Source organism: Cyanistes caeruleus, chromosome 22 (assembly GCF_971803275.1).
Source record: "Cyanistes caeruleus chromosome 22, bCyaCae1.hap1.1, whole genome shotgun sequence".
Taxonomy (NCBI): Eukaryota; Metazoa; Chordata; class Aves; order Passeriformes; family Paridae; genus Cyanistes; species Cyanistes caeruleus.
In genome coordinates this window covers 115,883-136,152 of record NC_141722.1, presented here as the reverse complement: position 1 = coordinate 136,152, position 20,270 = coordinate 115,883, and the positions used below count along the sequence as shown (strand labels likewise).

The 20,270-nt window shown below is 47.1% G+C and overlaps 1 long non-coding RNA gene across 1 annotated transcript; it reads left to right on the top strand.

Moving 5' to 3' along the window:
- Positions 1-724: 724 nt before the first annotated feature.
- On the top strand, positions 725-3,040 carry LOC147649509 (uncharacterized). Its single transcript, XR_015278761.1, has 2 exons — positions 725-2,342; positions 2,919-3,040. It is a non-coding gene; the product is annotated as an uncharacterized LOC147649509 (long non-coding RNA).
- Positions 3,041-20,270: the final 17,230 nt, after the last annotated feature.

Genomic DNA, 20,270 nt, shown 5'->3' with positions numbered 1-20,270 from the left:
GCAGGGAGGGGGTGGCACCGATTCCCGGTGTTTCCTGGGTCACTCCGGGCATGCTTAGGGTGGGGACCGCTGGGATGCGGTGGCGGGGGTGCCCGTGCTTTCGGGGATCACCACGGGGATTGTGGCTTACCCGTGGGTCACTCGTGGCCACCAAAGCCCTTCCGACCCGAGGGTTCGTCCCCCCTGAGGACACTTGGGGTGCCCCCGGCCCACCCAGCTGTGCAAGAACAGATTCCGCTGCCCGCACCGGGGAGGTTGGAGGAGCTGTGTGGAATCCTGGGGAGATTGGAGGGGGGATATGGGGGACACAATGAGCAGTCGGGGGCCTCTAAGGCCTATTAGAGAGCTGTGAGGGTACTGTGGGGGCTGTGAGGAGGCACTGGGCCAGGCTAGGGGGCAGTATGGGCTAAGAAGAGGAATTAGGGGGCCATAGGGGGAACTGGGGGGGGGGGGGGGGGGGAGGATGTAATGGCTGTGGGGGGACCCCGAGGAAGCCTGTTGGGGGCAGTGGGAGAGATCGGGGGGCAATGAGGGCCTGTGGGTGTACCGGTGGGCCGTGGGAGGGGAGGGCTATGAGGGTTCTGGGGGCCGAGGTGTCACTGGGTGGGCTATTGGTATACTGGGGGGGATATCGGGGTACTGTGGGGAGCTATGGGGGCACCGGGTGGAGTTATGGGGGCACTGGGGGCTATGGGGATACTGGGGGCCTGTGGGGGCACTCGAGAACTGTGGGGGGCGCCACTGGAGGATCCTGGAGGGACTGCGGGAGCATTGGGGACCTATAGGGACACTGGGGAATACAGGGAACTGTTGGAGCACTGGGGGGCTTTGGGAGTGGTGGGGACCAGTGGAGGCACTGGGTGCTATGGGGACACAGGGGTGGCTATGGGGTGGCGCTGGGGCCTGTGGGGCTCAGAGCACGCCCCGACCCCTCGGGGACTGCGCGGCCGCTGCCGCGAGGAGGCGCCGCCGCCCCGCGCCGGGGCTCAGGCGGGACCGGGAGCGCATCCCCGTCCCCGCTTTCCCTCTGAACCCCGCTCTCCCTGTTTCCCCGCGGGTTTCCCCGCGGATTTCCCTCCAGATTTCCCTCCTTTCCCCCTTTCACCCCATTTCCCTTTTTTTCCCTCTGTTTCACCCTGCTTTTTCTCTGTCTCCTCCGTTTCTCCTGTTTCTCCCTGTTGCCCCCCGCTTCTTCTCTTTTTCCTCCTTTCCCCCGTTTTTCCTGTTTTCTCCCGTTTTTCCTTCTTATCATCCCCTTTTTACCCTTTGCCTTGTTTTTACTCTGTTCCCCCTTTTCCTCTTTTCTTATTTTTCCTCTTTTTACTCTTTACTCCTCTTCCTTTTATCTCTTTTACCCTTTTTTCATTCCTCCCCACTTTTCCCCTAGTCTTCCCCTCTTCCTCCTCATTTTCCTCCCTTTATTTCCCCTTCCCCACATTTTATTTCCAGTTTTCCCGTCTTCCCCTCTTGTCCCCTACTTTTCCCATTTCCCCCTTTTTTCCTTCTTTTCCCTTTTCCCCTTCTTTTCCTCTCTCCCTCAACTCTTTTCTCCCCTTTCCCCCTCCTTTTATCCCCCGCTTTTCCCCTTTTTCCCTCGTTTCCCCATTATTTTCCCTCCTTTTTCCCATTTCCTCCTCTTCCCCTCTTTGTTTTCTCTTTGCACCACCCCCTTGTTTTGTTTTTTTTTTGTTTTTCCCTTTTCTCCAGGGACCTCGTAGGATCCCAGATCCCACCCCAGCACCCATCCAGACAACCACTTCAGACCAGCGCATGGCCCAAATCCTGCCCTTTCCAACCCAAAATTGCCACGTCCGGTGACAACATCACCTCTGGGACAGAGGTTGGGAACCAGCGCGGAGGCCACGGAATGCTGGCATCCCTCACCCCGGAGCTGAGGCTCCATTTGGGATGGATGGCTCCCCATTTCACATCCCACCCCTCGGCCCTGGATCCCTATCGTTTGTGGATGGGTCCCCCATTCCATGTCCCGCCCCTCATCCCCGGATCCCTCATATTTTGGGATGGGATGGGATGGGATGGGATGGGATGGGATGGGATGGGATGGACCGCCTGTCCCGCATCCCGCCCCCGTCCCGGATCTGCCTGTGCACATGGAACCCCCCGAAATGCCAGAGCGAGCCCCGGGAGCGCCGCTGCCCTGCAGCATCCCTCCGGCACCGCGCCTCCATGGTGACGGCGGGATGCAATTACGGATCGCTCCGGGGAACCGGCCGGGAAAAGCTTTTCATCCCAAATCCATATTGTTCGCACCCAGCGGGGCGACCATTCAGCCTCCCACCAGGCGCAGGGTTGGGTTTCCAGCCGGAAATTTCCGTCCGAAGGTACAAAAAGTCATATTTGGCCCCAAAAAATAAACGGGGGGGGGGGGGGGGGGGGGTGGGGGGTGGTGGTGAGAGGAGAGAAAAAATTCCTCGTCCTCCTTCCCGAGCGTTGGGGCTCTCCAAATATTTATGTGGATCCAAAGGGGTCCCGAGGGAACAAAGCACGGACACGGCGCGGCTCCCCCGAACAATGGGGCCGGATATTTTCTGATGTGAGTGGAGCCGCGGCCAGAGCGGGATCATATCCGGCCTGCCCGGCACCGCTCCGCACCAATCCCGCCGCTTTTAGGGAAAATACTTCTTTTTTAAAAAAGTTGGGGTTTTTTTTTGTTTTGTTTTGTTGGTTTTTTTTAGGAAAAAATAAGATTTTCTATAAAAAGATAGTTTCTGGATTTTTTTTTTTTAATTTGCAAAACGTTTTTTTGGGGGAAAAAAAAGGTTGGTTTTTTTTTTATTTTTTTATTTTTTAGTGGGATTTGTTAAGAAAAAGCTTTGGGGGAAAAAAGGGCTTCTTATTGGAAATAAATATAGGCTTTCTGGGAAAAAAAGTGCTTTTTACAAGAACAAAATTTACAGGAAGAAGACAAGGCAAAAAATGGACTTCAGAGCTCTACAAAGAAATTCCCTACATTCTACAAGAAAAAATGAGTTTGGAAAAAAGGGTTTTTTTTTTTTAATAAAGAGGGTTTTTTGGAAAAGACGCTTTTCTTGAAAGAAAAAAAAAAATCTTGAGTAAAAAAAAGTGTGGTTTTGGGGAAAAAGCATTTATTGAAAAAAGTTGTTAGTTTGTTTTAAAACCCGACTTACTTTTGGAAAAAAGACTTTTTGGGGACTAAAAACATAGTTTTTGGTGAGAAAAATAAAGTAAAAAAAGGGTTTAATGGGGAAAACTAGGGGGGAAAGTGTTTTTCTTTTTGTGAAAATAAGTGTTTTTTTGAGAAAAAAGAAACTTTGGGGTAAGAAGTTATTTTTTGGGGAAAAAAGTTTTCTTTTCTTTACAGCAACAGGGCTTTTTGGAATAAAACTGTTGCTTTGAGGAAAAAGAGGTGCTTTTCATTGGGGGAAATGGGCTTTTTTTGGAAAGAAAGGCCTTTTTTGAGGAAAAAAGACTGCTTTTGGAGGAAAGAAAAGGCTTTTTTGGAGGGGCAAAAAGCCCTTTCTAAGAAAAAGAGGCTTTTTGGGGATACAAAGATCTTTTTGAGGGGTAAAATTCTGACTTTTTCTGAGATATGGGCTCCAGATCTCAGTGTGTTTGAGGTTGCACTGGACTGGTCCCCAGGTGCCACTCCCCAGTGTCACCACGTCCTTTCCCTAACAGAGTCCAGGATTTCAGTGTCCCTCCAGGACACCAAGGGACCCCCATCCATCACCTCCATCCCTTCCACGCACATCCCGAGATGCAGAGGTCCCTGACACACCCTCTGTGCCCCCAGGGGCCCCTCCCCAGCCCGAGCATCCCCATTCCAAGCCAGGAACGGACAGAAGAGCCATGACCAGCGTTGCATAAATATTCCAAGCCGCCTTTGGGTCTTTATTCCACTTATTTGCCATGGATTTGTTTTTGTGTTGGTTTGAGGTTTTTTTGTTTGGTTTGGTTTGGTTTGGTTTGGCTTTTTTACCCCTCGTTTTTTCCCCAAATCTCCTGTTTTCTGCTCCCAGAGCAGGAATTACAATTTCCATCCACTTGGTGTCAGCTCTGGCCCCACCATCCATCTGTCCATCCCAAACCACCCCAACCTCACCAGCACCGGCTGTTTTCGAGGATCCATTCACCTCCCTGCAGTTAAAATCCTTGATTTATCAGCATTAAAAATTACCAGCTCATGATTATCCTATGTGATCCATACACAAATTCCATACAGGGATTCCCAGCTGGAATTCCACTGGGTGCCAATTCCCTAGGAATCCACTGCCTTGTAGAACTTTAAACCTGCACCGTCACTGGGTTAATTAAACGCGTTCAGCTAGTTTGAAAATGGATTAAACTCTGGGATGGGGGGGATATCCCGAAATGGAGCCTCTGCTTTTGGTTGTGATGGGAATATTTTTACTGATGTGTTTAAAGCAGGATGAGCCAAAAGCTTCTGGGGCATTGAGCTCCGGGGAATTTAGTGCCTAGAATATTTAGTGCCTGGGGAATTTAGATCCTGGAATATTTAGTGTCTGAAGAATTTAGCGTTGGGGTATTTAGCTCTGGGGCATTAAACACCGGGACGTTTAGCTTCGGGGAATTTAATGTTGGGGCATTTAGCATTCAGGGAATTTAGTGCCTGGGGAATTTGGCACCGACACTTTTGGCTCCAGGGTATTTAGTGTTGGTGCATTAAACATCAGTGCATTGAGCTCTGGGGCATTTAGTTCCTGGGGAATTTGGCATCGGGACATTGAGCTCTGGGGCATTGAACTCCGGTGTATTTACTATTGGGACATTAAGCACCCAGGGAATTTAGTGACTTGGGAATTTGACATCGGGGCTTTTGGCTCTGGGATATTTAGGATTGGCACATTAAACATCAGGGCATGGAGCTCCGGGGTAATTAGTGTTCGGGAATTTAGCAGAAGGGCATTAAGCTCCCGGACATTTAGCTCCTGGGTATTTAGCCCTGGGGTATTTAGTGTTTGGGGAATTTAGTGTTTGGGGAATTTAGTGTTTGGGGAATTTGCCAACGGGACATTTAGGAAAAAGGCACCAAGGATCGGGACATTTTCCAGCAGGGCACTGAGCCCTGGAGCATTAAACACCGCGGCACTGAGCTCTGGAGGTTTCGTGTCGAAGCATTCACTGTCGGGGGTGGGGGATTTAGTGCCTGGAGCTCTTAGGGTGGCGGCATTTGGCAAAAGAGTTCCGAATTGGTGTGTTTCCCAGCGGGATATTCAGCTCTGGGATGTCTTACACTGGGGAATTCTCATGTTGGAGCATTCGGCATCTATGCAGAAATCACCGGGGAACATTGGGCAGTGGGGTATTTAGCTCTGGGGTATATCAAATATCAGGATGTATAGCTCTGGGTGTTTAGGGTTGGGGCATTAAACATTGGTGTGTTTAGCTCTGGGGTGTTTAGGGCTGGGACATTCAGCATCAACCCACGAAACATTGGGGCATTTAAGGAAGGGACTTTTAGTGTTGGTGCATTTTGCACTGGGGCATTAAGCATCAGGACAATCAGCTCTGGGGCATTTAGGGTTGGGATAATGAGCACTGGGGTATTTTGATCAACACAAAAATCATCCATTTACCTCTGGGGCACGTCATGTTGGGGCTTTTCGCACTAGAATATTAAGCATGGGAGCATTCAGCACTGTGGCTTTTACGGTTAGGGCATTAGCAATAGGGCATTGAGCTCTGGGGCATTAAAATGGGAGAATTTAGCCCCAAGCATTTAGCCTTGCAGCATAAAAGCATCAGTCATTAACACTGGTGTCTTTCATCCTCGGATATTTACTCTCAGTGTTTAAAACACTGGGGAATGTTGCACTGGGGCAACAATTTGGCTCTGGGACATTAAACACAAGGGTGTTTAGCTCTGTGACATTAAACATCAGTGCATGAAATATTGGAGCATTTAGCACTGAGGCATTAAGAATTAGTGTAATTAGCACCAGCTCATTTATCACAGCATTTAGATTGATACATAAAGGGGAATTTAGCTCTGGGGTATTTAACATGAAGGCATTGAGCACTGGGGTGCTAAACATTGTCCAAGTAACTTTGGGGCATTTTTTATTGGAGCATTGAGCACCAGGGCATATCCATATTTGGGACTCGAGCATTTGACACTGGAGCATTACACACTGGAGAACTTAGCTCTGGGATATCAAACCTTTAGTGTTTAACTCTGGGACATTAAATAGGGTGTTTAGCTTAGGGTATTTAGGGCTGGGGTATTAAACATGAGGGTGTTTAGCTCTGGGGTATTTAAGGTTGGGGCATTTGGCACTGGGGCATTGAACATTGGGGAATTTAGCTCAGGGGTATTATCTGATGCCTAGCTTTGGGTCATTAAACATAGGGGCTGAACTCTGGGATATTTAGTGTTGGATCATGAAAGCATTGGGGTGTTTAGCTCTGGGGTATTTCGTTTCAGGACATTAAACATTGGAGTATTTAGCTTTGGGAGAGAGGATGGGAATGCTGAGGAGAGGGTGATGATGCTGGGGAGAAGGTGGCAGCACTGCAGAGAGGGTAGGAATGTTGAGGAAAAGGTGGCAATGCCAAGAAGAGGGTGTCAGCACTGACGAGAGGGTGTGAGTACTGGAGAGAAGGTGGGAGCCCTGGAGAGAGGGTTGGAACGGTGGAGAGAGGATGAGAATGCTGCGGAGAGAGTGGGAATGCTGAGGAGAGGGTGATAATGCCAAGGAGAAGGTGTCAGCACTGAGGAGAAGGTGGGAATGCTGGGGAGAGGATGGAAATATTAGGGAGAGGATGGAAATGATGGGGAAGGAGTAGCAACGCCAGGGAGAGGGTGGCAGTGTTGGGAAAAGGCTGATAATTCTGTGCAGACGGTGGCAATGCCAGGGAGACGGTGGCATCTCTGGACACTACACTGCTGTCGTCTCCTCCGCCTCCTCCTCCTCCTCCTCCTCCTCCCCCCGGTCTAGCCGGGAAGTGTCTGGCTCTGGCTGCGGGAAATGCAGCGGGTCCAGCAGAGAGCAGTGGTAACACACGGGCATCACGCCACCTCCCTCTTGCCCGTCCCGGCCTTTCCAGTGACTCTTAATTTCCCTGGAAAGAGAAAAGTGGAATTTGCCAAAAATGTTGGAGCTTAATTAAAAAAAAACACCCCAGTTTTCCTGGTGGTGAATGTGGAATGGGAGCAGACAGGGCTGGCAGAGAGATTTACGGGCTGAATCGAGACTGGTAATTGCAAAGAAAATTAAAAAACCTCGTAACAGCAAGAAAAAACCCCTTGTAAAAATAAATTATCAGCTTCTCTATTAAATTATTCTGCCCCGCTGGAGCGGGACACCCGTGGCTTTTGATCCCCCGGCTGCCGTCCCGTTCGCATCCCGCGGGACGGGGCCGAGGGGCTCCGGACGGTGATGGGCCCTGACAGCTTGGAAAAGCGAGACGGGCATTTCGTTAATGAGCCCGAGCGAAGCCAAAGGGCCCGACGAGCCCGGCGGCTTCTGCTGAGCCGGCTGGGCTGGGAGCGCCGGGCTGGCCCCGCACAGGGGCGAGGGGATGGGATCTGCTGCCTTCCTCCATCCTCGCTCTTCCAGCGGGAAAAAAACAATTAAAGAAAATGTAACGGGAGATTCAGATCGGGGGGTGGGGGCTTCCTGCAAGTGCGAGATGAGAAAAAAGAGATGAGAGCTTGGCTTACTATGAACCTGCAATGCGCCTGCAACAGGCTTGCAACAGGTTTGCAATGGATTTACACAACGGGGTTGCAATGGGACCGAAACAGGTTTGCAATGGGTTTGCAATTAGTTTACAATAGGTTTACAAGCAGTTTGAAATGGGCTTCAAAGGTCCCCAATGAAACAGCAATGAGCTTGCAAAGGGTTTGCAATGGGTCCAGATAGGCTTAAAAGAAGCTTACAACAGGGTTTGCAATGGGTTGCAAGGGGCTTGCAATGAGTTTGCAGTGGGTTTACAAGAGGTTTGAAATGCTCTTTCAAAGTTCCCAAGTTTGCAGTGGACCTCCAGGTTTTGCAAGAGGTTTGCAGTAGATTCACAATGGACTTAAAAGGGATTTGCAAGGGATTTACAATGAGCTTGAAACAGCCTTGCAATGGGCTTGCAAGGGGTTTGCAAGGAGCTTGCAATAGGCTTACAAAGGGTTTGCAGTAGGCCTGTGACTGGCATGCAATGGGCTTGCAATGGACTTACAAGAAGTTTGCAGTTAGCTTGCAATGGGTTTGCAATGGATTTGTGATGGGCTTGCAAAGCCTTCTCTCCACATGGGCACATCCCAGGAATACAAATCCCAGTCCTGACATTTGTCCCTCATCCTGGGGAGCCTCCTGCTCTCCCAAGGCTGCCTCTGGATTCAGTCCATCCCAGGAAAGGGTTTATCCCTCTATCCCACCCTGGGCTTCACTCTCTGTGATTTAAGGAGAAGCAGCTGTCCTGGTGGGAGATTGAAGATCCCACTGGAGCCCTGGGAGGGTGGAAAATCCCCACAGCCCCACGGGGAGGATCCGAAGGGCTCTGGCTGTGCGGGGCTGTGGTCTCGACACGCGGGACGGAACCGTGACGGAAGCCCTGGAGCCTCTGAGTAACTGGAACCAGAAGGGAGGGGAGTCCAGGCTGGGAAATCAGCCGGGGGAGGTTGGGAGCAGCAGGGTTCCTTTGATCCCAGCCTTGCTTCCAGGCTTCCTCCTTCCCTTGCTGCTGGGATTGCAGGGAGCCTGCAACACGCTTGCAACAGGCTTGAAGTGGGCTGGGAATGAGTTTGCGAGGGCCTACAATGGGTGTACAACGGGCTTGTAATGCATTTACAGCGGGCTTGCAACAGGCTTGGAAGGGACTTGTAGCAGGTTTACAATAACCCTGCAACAGTCTTGCAATGAGATTACAACAGGCAGTGGGCAGTGGGCTTGCAGTGAGCTTGCAAGGTGCTTACAATGGGCTTGCGATAGATTTACAGTGGGCTTGCAATGGGTTAGCAACTGGTTTGCAACAGGCTTGTGACAGACTTGTAATAGCCTTACAATGGGTTTACAATGGGCTTGCCATTGAAGTGGAAGGCCCAAATTGCAGTGGATCAGGGATGGAAATGCCTTTTGCTGGAAATCTGCCTCTTTGCAATCCCAAATCTTGGAGCAAGACACTGAGATGAAAGCTCAAAGGAGGGGTTGGAAAAGACATTGCACAACAGGTCTGAGAAGTTTCCAGTCCATCCCAACCTCTTGATTTCATCCCTGTGATCCTAAATAAGAGAAGAGGAGTTGGGTCAGAAGATTTTCACCCATGCTGATGACTCACCCAACCCCACAACCAGTCCAGTCACCCGTGGATGTGTGGGAACCTCTGGCATGGGTTTGTACCCTTGGAGAAAACTCCTGGAGAACTTCTGGTATTTTGAGTTCTCTTAGGAGGAGGAAAGATGTTATTACTGGTAACTACGGGGGAACTCATCTAGATTGCTTCCCTCCAGCAGGAATGTCCTCCAAATCAATCCAAGGAGGAGAAAATGCAGCGAAACCCCACCCTCTTACAGCAAAATAGTCCTAATACCTGTGTTGTGATGAGGCTATAAAGCTGTAAACTCCCAAAACCCTTCGTGGATCAGCATTTTTTTGGGAAGCAAATGGATCTGTGGATTATTCCTGTGCATCCAGGGTGTTTATCCCTCCACACCAGCAGTGAGCAGTGATCCAGTGCCTTCTCCACACTCCTTACCATGGCCTGGGACATGTGATGATGCTTTGGTGCTGCTGGAGCTGCTTCCCAGGCCCTTACCAAACTCCTGGGAATCTCCCAGGGAGGTGTTTTCCTCAACAAACCATGAAAATTTCCAAAAATTCAATTTTCTTGAGTAGGGATGAAGTGCTGCTGATAATTAACAATTAATTGGGACCGTTTGAAGCACCCCTGGAGTTTGCTTGGCCATGCTGCTTTCAGAGAGCCCCATCCCCACATTCACCCATCCATAATTTGGACATGACCACCTCCAAAATCTTTGCACACCAAGACTGGCTCTGATGAAGATGTTGCAAACATGACAGAGTGGCCCATTACTGGGAATTTCTCTTCAGGTAATTCCTTTTATGGTCCCACCACCCACTGGAAGTGATGTGCTTGGATCTTGGGAATGGTAGCAAGGAAAAACAAACAGCATGAACTCAGGTTTATTTACCATGGGAGTGAGCCAGGCTCGACATCACCTGGACTGGCAGGGAGTGGCTCTGGGTTCTGGCAGTCACGGGGGTTTGGGATGTGAGCTGGTCTCAGTGGGCTGTTCGGGCTGCTGTTGGCACCTGAGGATGAAATTGGCTGGAAATTGGTCTCTTTTGACCAAATCTTGAGACTTGGAAAGGGTGACCAAATCCCAGAATTGCCTCCAGTCTGATTACACCTTGCTTTTGGGGCACATCTGGCGATTTTGGGGCAAAAATGTGTGATGTCACCCCCATATGCACCTGATCTCAAATAAATACAAAGTTTAGGCTCTCTCCTCTAAGAGGTTCATGGATGTTCTTCTCATGTCTCCTCTGACATGGGCTGAAGCTGGGACAGGGCAGCTCCAGGCTGTTTTGAGGTACTTTGATGTCACTGACACAAAGTCTTCCACCAGCTCTAACCTTCCTTGTTGCTTGTCAGTGGAAATGGGGTCCAAGAGCTGCCTTTGTTCCCCTGGCATCAACTCTTCTCCCTCACTTTTCCCAGAGCTGATGTGGTCTTGCTTGGGTTTCACCTCCAGCTTTGCTTTCTGGCTGATATTAAACCCACATGGGCCACAGAGCCTCCCCACCCTCCTCACGTTGGGTGCAAGCAAGAGCCGGGAATGTGCAAAGTTCCAGAGGAAGGGACATCTCCAACTTGCCCTTATCTTCAGCATTTGCTCCAGCTCCTCTTTTTCATGGTTCTGCTTCTCCAGCACACCATTTTTGCTTCTCTTGCAGGACCTTCATCCCCTGCCCTCCCCAAGACCTTCACCTCCAGTTCACACACAGGTTGGACTTGTGATTCTAGGTGAGATCCTATTCCCACAATGCATCCCATGGGGTCATATCCCCCCTCTTTTCTTTCCTGGCCTGTGATTATTTATCTACCCCTTGGCTTCTTCCTTTTCCCACCCTTTGAAAGAGTGTTTTTGCTTCCTTTTGAGTCACCCTGGATTTAGTGCTCTCTCCAGGGGAAGAAGTGAGTAATGTAGGGTTTGATGGACCACACTGGTCGGGGGAGAGGGATGAGAGAGGAGAAGTTGGGATAACAACCAGACTGTCTCCTCTGACCAGGAGAAGCCCATGACCAGGGAAGGTGCCAGATCTCCTCAAGGAACGAGATGTTAACAGTATGGCCAGTCAAGACATCCAGGCCTTGGGTTGGTGTCACTTTCTTGGGACATTGTGACCAGTAGGGACCCTCCAGGTCAAGTGAAACAGGACCAATACGGGGTCACCAAGATTCCCAAGCCAACACATGTTGGGAGATGTGGGGGAGCTGGGCTGGGATGCGGTGAGGAAGAGGAAGGTGTTCCCAATTGCACAGAACCAATCCTGCCTGAAAGTGTCCCATTCCTGGAAGTGCCCAAGACCAGGCTGGAGCAACCTGAGATAGTGGAAGGTGTCCCTGCCCATGGCAGGGAGTGGAACAAGATGGGTTTTAAGGTCCCTCCCAACCCAAACCAGACTGGGATTCTATTCTAGGAAAATCTAAATTTACCTGAGTTCCACTCTCCAAAATGCCATTTCCATAACACAGGACAACACAAGCCCTGGAGATCCCCAAATTCCCCCCTTTTCAGCCTCCTTCCCTTCTTTGTGCTTTACAGCTGGGGTAACCTCAAACAAAAACCCTGGGAATTATTTCAGCTCAACAGGTCGGAAAGAGGCCAATACACTGGAGGAGCTGTCGCGTTGGATTTTCCAGCCCTTTGCACCAGCAGGAGAAATTTAATGTAAATAAACCCCCACTTCCATTCTATGGCACGTCCAACCTCTATGTGGGTCGGAGCGACACCCAGCACCCGCCTCCCAATCCGGCTTGGCATGAAAATCCATGGCAAACGTGTTCACTGAGGGCTTTTTTCCTCCTAAACCCTTCCCGGCAGAGTTTTCCGGGAGGCGATTCAGCATGGATTAACATCTCAGCACTGAGAATATGTGGAGGGGGAAGATGCCCAACGGACTGGGTTCACCGTGATATTTCAAATGAAGAAAAAAGGGGGATTTCAGAGTATTTATGCTTCTTATAGTCCTGTGGAGGGGAGGTTTAAACCCCCCCAGGCTGGGCTATCCCAGGGTTTGCAAATTATGCTTACAATCTCTCTATTTAAAAATAGAAATTAATTTTTGTTCTTATCTAATAATTTCTATATTAATAAAATTATAGAAAGATAATATACAATCTATAAATTCTGTTTTATTGATTAATATGAATATTTTATATAGAAACACAGAGAGAGAGAGGGAGTGTTATAGATCTATTTATAATTTATAAAATACAATATATAAAATACAAATATATAAATTAACAACCCCTTTTCCCAGCAAAGGAGCTGACTTGGAAAACGAGAATCCAGCCTCAACCTCAGCTGCCTCCAGCATAATCCCTCACCAGCTCCTAACGAAGAATAGCCCCATTATTAATTAAACAGTGAAATTAAACTATAGATGCCTGAAAATATTTCCTGCTGGGGCACGTGCCCCCAAATCCCACAGCCAGATTTATGGGAATCTCTATCCCTAACACTGCCCTCAATCAGCCTCATGCAGCTTTTAGGGTTGGTTTTAAGAGATTTGAGGGGAAATAAGTGTTTGTTCCTGCCTGGAAATCAGAAAATGTTTCCGGGAATGGGAGTGAATGTTGAAAATCCACCCAAATATGAGGGAGAATCTCCAGGAACAGAAATGAATGCTAAAAATCCATCCAAATTTTAATTTTCCAAGATAAACTGGAGCTTCTAGAGAGAAATAATGAGAAGTCTCAGCCTTTTGAGTTTAAGCAAAGCATTAAACATAATTTTATCCCTATTTTATCTGTTAAGATGCCCCTAAACCCCCTTCCTTTCATGACCAGGGACGCCCCTTCATGTTCGGGTGCAGGAGGCTTTGTGTTTGGGAAAAGGCACCCCAAGTTTGCACAATGGGGTGGTAGATTTGCAAAAAGAGGTCTCAGGTTTGCAAAAGGGGGTCCCAAACCTGTAAAACATGACCCCAGATTTAAGAAAAGGTACCTCAGATTCCAAAAATGGGTTCAAGCTTTGAAAAAAGGAGTTTCTGATTTGCAAAAATGAACACCAGGGTTGCAAAAAGGGCCTCCAAATTTGAAAAACGGGCTCCCAGATTCGCACAAAGGAGTCCCAGGTTTAAGAAAAGCCCCCAGGTTTCAGAAAAGGAGTCCTTATTGACAAAAAACCTCCTCTGGTTTCAGAAATGTGCTCCAGGTGGACAAAGTGGGATGCTATGGCTGTGGGGTCCTCCGGGACCTGCCCCCCTTGGGGGGTCCCCACGGAGTTCCATCTCTGCAGCCTCCAGAATTTTTCATCTGGCCCAGAGATAAACTCAGCCTAAAATAAGCACCCCCTTCTTGTGCCCCCAAGCCCCTTTGTGTTCCAGCCCCATCACCCGGGGGTCCAGTCCCTTCAGTAATAATAATAATAATAACAGCAACAATAATAATAACCGTAACAGTAACAGTAAGAATAATAACAACCATAGCAGCAACAATTAATGATAATTTTAATTATTTGGGAACTGTTTCATTTACTGGTTGAAAAGGGTTTTTTAACTGGATTTTCCCCCATATTTTATTAAATTCACAAGGTCCTGGATTGGATGTGGCTGATGGAAAATGCCCCTTTAAAGCTGGATGTCCTTAAAATGTTTGGGAAAAGGCAAAACCGAGTGTTTTAATGGCAGAATAAAGGGGAAAAGGTAATAAATAATCTGAAAATGAAGAGCTAGAGAAGGAAAATTATATGGAAGTAAAATAGTGTAAAAGATAATGAAGGGAAATGAAAATAATGGGAAAAAACAAAAACAAGGGGAAAGGAATAAATGCAGGAGGGTGAAAATGGGAATAAAGAGATAAAGAATAGAAAAGTAAAATAGTGGGAAAATAAATCCGGGAAAAGAAGGATAAAAATTGCATGAATGCAAAAAGAAACTAAAGGAAAAAGAAAAATAATAGAAAATAATAAAAAAGGAATAAAATAATACAAACCCAAAATAAGGCAGAGTAAGGTGATAATAAATTAATTACAAATAAAAATGAACAAATAAAGTAGGAAAATGGATAAAACAGGAGGAGAATGGAAATTAAAAGAATATAAAAGTAAGAAATATATAAAATAAGAAGAAAAAGGAATAAAATAATATAAAAATAAAAAATAGAAATACAAAATAATATAAAATATTAATTAAACCCGAAAGAATATAAAAAAGCACTGTAAAAGGTAAAGGAATATAAAAATTAATAAAAAGTTAATAGAAAAATTATTAATTAATAAAAACTTAGAAAAAAGATCAAATTGCTGATAAATAAACGAATATTAACAAAATAATAAAAAATAAAATAACATTAAAAATTACTAAAAGATTAAGACAATTCATGGATTAGATTAAGACAATTAATTGATAAGATTAAAACAATATAAAGCTAAAAATCCCTATAACAATAAACCCAAAGAATATTTAAATAAAAATATAAAAATAAGTAATATTAAAAACCGAAATAATCCCAACTCCGAGCATATTAAACCCCAAGGATGTAAAATGGATCCTCCTCCACCTCCTTCTCCTCCTCCTCCTCTTCCTCCTCTTCCTCCTCTTCCTCCTCCCCGCGGGGGTTCCCGGCCCTTTGTTCCCCCCACAAAGCCACATCCCGCCGTCAATAGCACCGGGAGGGGTTTTTTTGCGTTTCCTAAATGAAATAAACACTTTTTTCCCCATCTTTCTGGAATTTTCCTGCCCCTGGGATGGCCCCAGCCGAGCTGGATTTGATTACTTTTTATTTTATTATTTTTTAGTTTGTTCTCTGGCTGTTCCGGGAAGAGGAAAACAACCTAACATCTCCCTGGGCGGGGAATCAGAGCCCAAAAATACCTGGAAAAAAATTCCACTGTGAATTAAACTTGCTAGAAAAGGCTTTTCCTTAAAACAAGATGGATTTGGGGATTTGAGAGGATGCTGAGGTTGTTACAGCCCTGCCCACATCACCTGTGGTACCTACAGCTGCTGGAATGCTGCAGGGATATCCCAAAAAACCTCCATCCATGGTTGACCTTTCTTAGATGATGGAAAATGCTCCCCCAGAAACCACAGCTCCTCCCCTCATTGGAGCTTAAGAGGGAAATTTGGGCAAAACTTTGGAAATCTGCCCCCAAAAGTCACAGTTACCCTTCTTGGAAGTATCTAAGGGGAATTTTTGGAAAAAAATATGGGAAATCCACTCCAAAACGTCACAATTTCTCTCCTCAGTGGTGTCCAAGTGAAATTTTGGAAAAAAATTTGGACAATCTTCACCTAAAAATTCAGTTATTTAAAGGGGAAATTGTGGAAAAGCTGTGGAAAATTTTCCCAAAATACTGCAATTCCAGTGAGTCTTCCAGAGGGGTTTCAGGGCTCCCAGCTGGTTCCACGTGTGTCACGAGATTCCCTGGGCTCAGCCTCTCCAAGCTTTCCTAAGGGATGGAGAATGCACCCCAAAACGCCGCCTTTCCCCCCCACTGGTGAAACTTAAAACGTGAAAATTTGGAAAAAATATGGAAAATATGTACAAAACCCCCAGAGTTTCTCCCTACCACAGGGATTTAAAGGAGAAATTCTGAGAAAAATGATGGAAAATCCACCCCAAAAATCACCTCCTCCAGTGGGAGCTAAGGGCTCAAGGCTCAGTCTTGGGCTCACCCTTCTCCCAGCTGGGAGTTTTTGCTCCACTTCTCCTTGGGAAAAGAGACAAAAGGATGATGAAGTTTTTCCATGGGATTTAAAAGATTAAAATATGGAGTTTTGGGAGTATTTTTTGAGTATATATTATTAATTCTTTTTATTTTAGTAATCTTTGGACAATATTATATTAATATTGAAATACAGATTTTTTTTGATTCTATCCTACTATATTCTTCTGTATTATATCTTGTTACATATTTATTATATCTTATATATTTATTATTTTTATTATCCTGTATTATATTATTATTTTATCATACTATACTCTATTGCCATATACTCATTGTACAACATATCCCAATGAATATATTTATATTATGATTAGATTAATATTATATTTACATGACATACTAATGTTATTTTTGTCTCATATTTTAAACATATATATAAAATATATACTATATATATAAATTTGCAACTTTCTAGTGAAAAAGGCCCCTAACCCCCCATATATAATTATTTCTTAATACATTTTTGTGTCTTCCTTACACAAAAAAGACCCCAAGCCCTCCACATATTTAAATTTATGTATAATTTTTTTAGCCTTCTGCTTCAAACCTCAGCACAAACCCTCTCTATATTTGTATTTAATGTTACAGTTTTCCAGTGCAAAAAGGACCCTTGTATCCCACTTATAAATATTTTCTATAGATTTTCATGGCTTTCTAATGCAAAAATACCCTCAAAATATGTTTTTTATCTAATCTGCAACTTCCTAGCGGCAAAATTGACCATATGTGTATTTTTAAATATATATTTAAAATATATTATTTTAAATTAAAATATATTTATTTAAATATATATTTGCATTTTAAAATCTTTTTAGTGCCAGATTCCAAAAACTCTATGCATGTATTTTATTGTCACATTCTTGTGAAAAAATCCCAATTAGCCTTCAAAGGTAGATATTTACATCTAATTTTGCAGCTTCTTAATGCCAAACCCTAACCCTAACCCTAACCCTAACCCTAACCCTAACCCTAACCCTAACCCAAATCCTCCTATATATTAATCTATAATAAATATTTTACTTATATTTAAAATATTCATATGTCTGAGCACCTCAGCCCTTCCTTCCACCTGGGAACCAACCCCTGGCTCATCCCAAACCAACATCCTCAGGATTCTTCTCCATAGGGAAAACACCCCTCCAAGTCCTCATATCCACAACCCACGAACAAAACCCTTCCACTGTTCCCTGGTGTCCCAGATCCTGATGTCAATCTATTTTTGATGGACACAAAATGATAATTCCCCCCCCCCCCCCAATTTTTTAAAATTTTGATTTTTTTTGGCAAGATTGTCCATGCAGAAATGTATTTATTCTAACTTCATATTTTTGTTCTTTCTTCCAAATTTATTTCCCCACCTTCTGTGGAAATGAATTTTCAGGACTTGGAGGGAAAACAAATGAGGTCTTGTGCCTATAACCCCACAAATGTGATGGTTTTATCCACTGGGACATGAATTTTTCAGATGGGCAATGTGGGAATTCACAGATTTGGAGCCTCGATGGAAAATTACTGCCAGGCAAACAAAGAAATCTGGGATTTGGGAATAAACAGGCGGGCCAGGAAGCTGGGAGGAAACCTTGGGCAGGGGAAGGGAAGAGAGAGAAAAGCTCCCACCGCAGGAGGCGGCGAAAATAACCCTGGGGGGGCCAGTGCGTGGGAAAGGGGCTCCGGTCCTCGGCCGAGGGACCCCAAATTTGGGATTCCACAGGGCGGGGGCAAAACTCAGCTCCAGACCAGGGGGGTCAGCCCGGATCCCCCAGCCCCACGTTTGGGGGAGGGTTGGGAATTCTGGGAGCAAAGGGAATAAATCTTTCCCTGGGTTTATTTGGCCTCATGGCTCTTTGTGAAGAGCAGGTGTGAAGGGCAGGGAGCGTGCAAGGGAACGGGGGTGTGCAGGAGGGAATAGGGAGTGTGCAAGAGAATGAGGAGTATGTAAGGGAGGGAGTGTGTAAGGGAATGGGGAACGTGCAAGGGGAGAACGTGCGAAGGAAACAAATGAGCAAGGGAAGTGAGTGTGCGCAGGGAGCAAGTGTGGAAGGGAGTGTGCAAGGAGAACAATCCTAGCAGCACACCAAGCTGCTGAAGGTCTGAGTGTGCAAGGGGAGTGCACAGGCAAATGGAGTGACAGTGGAAGGGGAACAAGTGTGCAAGGGGAGTGAGCACAGAGGGAGAGTGAGTGGAAAAAGGGACCGAGCGTGCAAGGGCATGCTGGAACAAACACATGGAAACGGGTGTGCAAAGGGACAAGTGTGCAGAGGGAACCAGTGCTACAGGAGAGCAAACTTCCAAAAGGAACAAGCATAGAGAGGGAGCACGTGTGTGCGGTGTGCATGGGGAGCAGGTGTGCAAAGGGAGGGAATGTGGACAGGGGAACAAGGGAACAAGTGTGCAAGGGGGAACAAGTGTAGAGTGAGGTGAGCAGGAAGCGAGTGTGTGAAGAGTGAGTGTATAAAAGGGTGACTGTGAACAGGGAGTGAGTGTGTGCACAGGGAATGTGCAAAAGGAGTGTGAAAGCACCCCCGTGCGAGGGGCTGTGGGGCAGCCAGGCTGAGCAATGCCAGCCCCCATGCCCCACTCTCACTGGAGCCTCCAGCATTCCCATTTTCCTCTGGTTGTCCCAGTCTTGTAGAAAGGAAACTTCAAAATGCATGCATCAAAAAAAGGGCCTCGAGCCGGATGAGCTCCCAACACCCACACCTGGCACTGGCACACACAGCTTGAGGGCTGGGAATGTTTGGGAGGTTTTTGGGAGCAAATTCCCTAAGTCTGGCTCTTGAAAGAGCAGGTGGGATGTGAGGAGGTTGAAGGGTGCAGGAGCTGGGAGACGCCTCAGCCGAGTGGTTGCTGCCAGGGAGTGTGACCCTGGGAAAATGGCTTGGACATGATGCTGCTCCCCAACACTGAAGGATTTTTTTCTACCATCCAGTTCTGGAGCACCCCAAAAAATGGGCAAAGAGGGGATAAGGAGGCACAGCAGAGGCAGCTCCCAGGCAAGACAGTGCCCATCGCCTGTGTCAGGCCGGCACACGCCCACCTCGCCCTTGAGCAACGGCTTGGAATGAGGAAGGAATTGCTCCTACTCCTGCTCCTGCTGCTCCTGCTGCTCCTGCTGCTGCTCCCACATCCTGGAAGCTCAGCTGGACCCTGGCTGGGGCCTCACCCCAAAATCCAACCCGACCCCACAGTGACCTGCCCTTGGGTGTCCCCAGTGCAGGACCCCTCGGTGGCACCCTGCTCAAATGGTGCTGCAGGACATCTCTTCGTTGTCACCCCATGGAATGTCCTTCATTCCCCACACACGTCCCTCACCCCACTGAGGTCCTTTACCCTGCAGATGTCCTTCATTCCCTGAACTTCTTTCGCTCCACAGGTGTTCTTTACCCTGTGGATATCTTTGACGCCATGGATGTCCTTCACTCTACAGATGTCCTTGATCCCACAGATATCCTTCACCCCATGGATGTTCTTCATCCCGTGAATGTTCTTCACCCCAGGGACGTGTGTCTCTTCATTCCATGTGTGTCCTTCACCCCCCATGGGTGTTCTTCACCCTGCAATTTCCTTTATTCCCCATGGTGCCCCCTCCCCTGCCCCCCCCTCCCCAAAATCCCCCCTGGGAAACGGTGCCTATCCATGTCATGATCTTTCCTGGACTCAGCCTCCACCTGGATCCAGAGCAACACTTCCTAAACCAGCCTCGACTCCTGCAACAGGCAGCAACAAGCCTTGACCTGACCCCACCTCCAAAATTTTGGGGCTCTGGTGGCCAAGCAGGGCAGGTCCCAGCAGCTCTGGGCTGGAGCAGTTTTGGGAGAGTGTTGTCAGGATTTGACCTTGGGTTTGGGAAGGGAGAGCTTTTTGACTGACCCACATTTTTGGGAGGTCCATGGGAAACGGGGGTGAAGCCCTACAATGCTGATCCCCCTCAATGAGCCAGGAAATGTGGAAAAGAGGAGAAAACGCTTCTGAAACTACAGACTGGGGAACGCAGAGTGAAATTCAAAAGCCACAGGAATTTCAGAGACTGAAAGTGCGGATGGGATCAAAATGGCTGTGTGGGAATGGGCAAGCCCTGACAAGATCCAGGGTGACCTCGCTTTGACATTCCCAAAAATTTGGATCCATCCCACTGTCATTGCTCATCATCCCAGTGTGTGTTGCTGAACCCCCTCATTCCCAAAATTGTGGCTTGAAGCACCCAAGGAAGCCCGATAGGGGATGTTTTCAGACTTTATGGGATGTTCTAATCATCCCACAATTCCACTGGAATGGTTGAAGCTGGGCCGGTTCCTCAGCATGCCGGGACATGCTGGGAAGCACTTTTCCAGCATTTTCCTATCTCCTTCTTATG